The 4,691-nt window shown below is 56.9% G+C and overlaps 1 pseudogene across 1 annotated transcript; it reads right to left on the bottom strand.

Moving 5' to 3' along the window:
* Positions 1-201: 201 nt before the first annotated feature.
* LOC307064945 (phosphoethanolamine/phosphocholine phosphatase-like) lies at positions 202-3,825 on the bottom strand (annotated as a pseudogene). The gene is made up of 2 exons: positions 3,092-3,825; positions 202-354 (listed from the first exon to the last, which is right to left on the bottom strand). The product of its transcript is annotated as a phosphoethanolamine/phosphocholine phosphatase-like (transcript).
* Between the last annotated feature and the right edge of the window lie 866 nt (positions 3,826-4,691).

The raw sequence follows: 4,691 nt of genomic DNA, 5'->3' as shown, positions 1-4,691 counted from the left end.
GCTCGGATGCCACTGGGGTGCCAAGGACCCACGGGACGGGTCGTTCCCAGCCGCCAGGCGCTGGCTTCCTAGAACCCCGCCAGCTCACGTGGCGCTAACAGCTAGGAGCCCCAAGGATGCCCCGCGCCAGGTGTGCTCTGGCTGGGACGACCACTTCCGGGACACGCTCCTCCGGGAGAGGCACGCAGACCACTGCCGCGCTCAGGTGACCTGCAGCCAATGCCGAGCAAGACCCACACGGGCGGCGCCGCGTCCGCACGGTGCAGCACGATCTCGGCGCTCCAGGCACGGGCGCTGGGGGTCGGGCGTCTCCTCTCCTGAGAGGCCGCTAACGATGCCCCGGGGCATGGGCCCCTGTGGCACGGAGACCGCTCCAGGCTGGACTCACCACCAACGCCGCCAGGAGGAGCGCTTGGTGGGATTCAGCAAACAATCCAATGTTTTAAATGGAAAAAGGACTTGAAAGATCCTTCTCCAGATAAGACATATAAACGGTCAGCAAGCACATGAAGAGATGTTAATCATCACCAGTCGTGATGAAATGCAAGTTAACACCACAACGCCGACCCCTCCACACACTAGAAGGCCTACAATCAAGAAAGCTAAAAATAACAAATGTTGGCAAAAATTTAGAGAAACTGATACAAAATTTCCCACAGGGAAAATGAGTAAGTTCCGGAAGTGGATGCTGAGAATATTTGTACAACATGAATGTAGTTAATGCCATAGAACTGTATGCTCAAAATGATTTAAATGGTAAATGTTATGTTATGTGGGGGGGTTTAACATAATTTAGCCCCTGCTTTATACCAGACCCCAGAGTCAAAGCTTCTCATCCATTTTCTCACTTTTACTTAACCTCCTAGGATCTTCACACTCCCATTTAACAGACGAAGCTGAACCTGAGAGGTTAAACTAAGTGACTTGCCCAAGGCTCACTCGGCCAAGTCTACACTATTCAATGTTACTGTATTTACTGAACACCTGCTAGAGCACCTACTGAGCAATACCTCCAGCACCTGCCAGAGACATTGTGGGAAGACCAGGATGAACGGGGGCTGAAAGCAGATTACAAAACATGGGTAGATCCTGGGGCCCTGCTCTCAAACACTGAAGTTTCTTGGAGTGGAGGGGATGGCCTGTGCCACCCTTGTGGAGCCTTTTATTCCACGCCACCGCACCCCCCCAGAGGAGGGAAGCAGCTGGCCTGATACTGAATATTAGCTCAGCTGGGGGGAGTCCTGGGGCTTTGAAGAAGGCATCTCCTGCCCCACTCCCCACATTGCCCCCTAGAGTCCAGTATGTGGGCACAAGCATCCCTATGGCGGGGCAGGAGGCACATCTCATGGCACCCCTCTCCTCCCGCCCTGCAGTAATGACACTGTACCCATACACCTGCCAGAAGGACAATGAACTCTCCTTCTCTGAGGGCACCATTATCTGCATCACCCGCCACTACTCCGATGGCTGCTGTGAGGGCATCGGCTCAGAGGGGTTTGGATTCTTCCCCGGGAACTATGTGCAGCCCAGCTGCTGACAGCCTGGGACCTCTGGGATGCTGACCCAAGCACCGCCTTGAGTGAGCCTCTTGAGTCCCACACCAAAGCCTGCTCCAGTCAAGACTGGACCAGTCCGGCACGCCTCCTGGGCTGTGAGCTGTGTCTGTTCCTTACCCCCATTGCAGTGGGATGGCGTCCTGGTAAAGACAGAGGAGGTACCCAGAGGCCTGCTGGAGACAGGAAAAAACTGGAAGCCAAGGAGTTTGGTGACCTTACCCACAGGGAACCCTTACGCCATGCAAGACAGGGTCTCAGCTGCAAGTGCCAACTTTGAATAAAATTCTGATGACCTCCTGATGAGGGCCCTGCAGGGCTAGCGGGCCGAGGGACTGAAAGGCAACCCACCTGTAAGGCTCCCGCTCATTGAGCCTCCTCTGCCTGCCCTAAGCAGCAGTATCTCCCATCTCCTCGGTGCTCACTGAGCCCTCCACACTAGACCCGTGCCCCTCTGCGAAGGTGGGCCGCACCCTGCTCTTTTGCCTGTTGCCTGCTTTGTTATGTATTCAGTCTTGGTTCCCCAGGCTGGGCACTCCTCCAAGAGTGGGGACCAGCTCCCTCACTTAGGTGGGGCTCTCTGAGAGCAGAGATCACCTCGCCCTCATCCCCCAGACGGCAGCGTGAGACACCTCGCTCACCTCCGCCCCTTCACCTCCTTCACAGCTCTGAAACCACAAGAGGGAGGTGGGCCTTGGGTTTCCACTGGCTCTGCTTTAAAGCATCATGGCTTTCTGTTCCATACAGGAGGAGAGGGACTCAAAAGGCCCAGTCAGTGGGGCGACTTTGGTTAAGTCCCTGGTTTCTTGCTGCATAGACGAGGCTGGGGTGCAAGGAGACATTTTCGGGCTCTGTGAGGTCCCTGGCTGGCCAGAACCGAGCCCCGGAACAGTGTGCTACCTCTTTCCACCAACATGAGGTGACTATTCCCTCTAGCTTTTTATCCTGTGGGGATGCTAACAGGGTGGGGGGGCGGGGGACAAGGAGTGTAGTGTAGAGTCACAGTAGGTAAAGCACGATCTAGGCCTGGGACCATCAGCAAGGAGCGCCACCTCTCTCTGCGAGGAGTCTGGTGCGGGGGAGGTCGGTCTGGTGCATTTCGGGGCCTGGGTCCCCTGGACAGAAAACTGGAGGAGGGAGGCCACGCAGCCCAAGGCAACAGTTAACTGCACCGTGGCGGGACATGTTCCTTCTTGACCCTGACAGGGAACCCTGTCCTCCCAGCTGGGAGGACAAGGTTTGTGGAAACACTGCTGCCTGCTCAGATATGCGCGCCACCCTGGTGCGGCCAGACTCCGGAATTCGCTTGCACTGGGACTGGGGGAGGCAGCCAAGCTGGGTTAACTGCACAGATGGGGACAGCTCCCAAATCCCTCCTCCAGTCCCCAAATGGACCAACCTGGTATTCCGGGAAATCCCGGAGGGATATACCAAAACGAAAGGGAAAGGGAGTAATAAAACTAGCTTTCTCTTTCCCGACCCCCACCGCCCCACCCCCTCCCTGGCCAGGTGGCCCCTGCAGGCCACGTCCTCAGCACCTGATGCAGGTGTAGGCGCACTTCAGTGGAGATTTCCCAGGGCACCACCCTGGCGAGGAAGGAGCTGGGCTCGGCCTTCTGCGCCTCCTGCATAAGGCGGTGCATGGGGTAGTGGTGGCGCGGGAAGGCCACTTCACCGCCTGCCAGCAGCCCCGTGGGGCAGAAGTCGTTGGCGCCGTCGCTCACGTACAAAAGGCACTCGAAGGGCACGCCGTCGTGGGCCTGCTCGCGCAGATAGTCACTGAGCACCTTGTGCTGGCACATGTTGGCGGGGCAGCGAGCGCAGCTGTGCGCGTGGAAGGGCTGCAGCGCCAGCAGCCCCCAAGGGTCGGGCCCCGACGGGTTGCTGAAGATGCGGCAGAACAGGCCGTGGTGGCCGGCGGAGCGCAGCGCACTCTCCAGGCCAAAGGTGTTGGCGTCTGAGATGAGAATAACCTCAAAGCAGGCTCCTTGCTTGGCCACAAACTGCAGCAGCTCGCCCGTGCCGGGCGACAGGGGGATGGCCTCGTAGTTGGCGCGCAAGTCCCACGGCCGCACGCCCTGCTCGCCCAGGTACTGGAAGACGCGCTGCATGTATTCGTTGTAGAAGCCCTCGCGCTAGGTGGCACGCAGGCTCTCAGGGAGCCGCTGGCCCGCCGCGGCGCGCGCACGACGGAGTCGTCGCTGGTTTTGTCCACGATAGTCTCGTCCAAGTCGAAGGTCAGGAGGAAGCGTGGCGCGCCGGGTGCAGCCATCCCGCTGTCCTCTACCAGCTTTGTCCTGAGCAACCAAATCCTTTTGTGGTCACCAAAGAGTCCCTCAGAGGAAAGCGGGACAGGACCTCTGAGCTTCTCCTGCAGGGTGGGGAGCGGCGGCTGCGGAGGTCTGTCCCGGCTGAGTCTGGAGTGTCAAGAGTGGGGAGAGGGCCTAGCTGAGGTATTTGGGCGCAGGATGGAGCAAGGGGTGCTCACGGGAATTGGAGGGGACGCTGCGTCTTATCCATCCAGGGATTTCTGAGCTCCGGCTCTGAGTCCCTCCAGTCCAGAGGGTCCGTGAATGCTGTGCATCTGGGCCGTTCCCTCCACTTGCCCCCCATCCCCATGTTATGTATTTTTAACCACAATTTTAAAAATGAATGAAGCACTGATAATCCATGTTACAACATGGATAAACATTGAAAACATTCTAAGTCAAAGAAGTCATACTGAAAAGGCCACTTATATCACAACCATCTTGTGTGCTTTAAATCCATAGCAGTTTTGAAAGTGAGGGGAAGGGACTTTCCTGGTGGTCCAGTGGTTAAGACTCTGTGCTCCCAATGTAGGGGGCACAGGTTCGATCCTTGGTCAGGGAACTAAAATCCTGCATGCACAGCATGGCCAAAAATTAAAATAAAATAAACGTCATTGGCCTGGTTTTGGGTCATAGCATCGTCCTTGAACCCATCAGAGCACCCACAGGATGGAACATGGGATTGGCTAGATGTGGATCATATGCCCATCTTCAAGGTGGGTAGCATCAGCCCTCTGGAACTGTTTGGACTGGAAACAGATAAGAAGTTCCCAAAGGAAAGCTGAGGTTCTGGACTTTGGCATGAGAACAGATGCTGGCTTGGGGAAAG

The sequence above is a fragment of the Hyperoodon ampullatus genome, assembly GCF_949752795.1.
Source record: "Hyperoodon ampullatus genome assembly, chromosome: 16".
Classification (NCBI taxonomy): Eukaryota; Metazoa; Chordata; class Mammalia; order Artiodactyla; family Ziphiidae; genus Hyperoodon; species Hyperoodon ampullatus.
The sequence above is the reverse complement of the archived record's forward strand: the minus strand, read 5'-3'. Positions and strand labels throughout refer to the sequence as shown.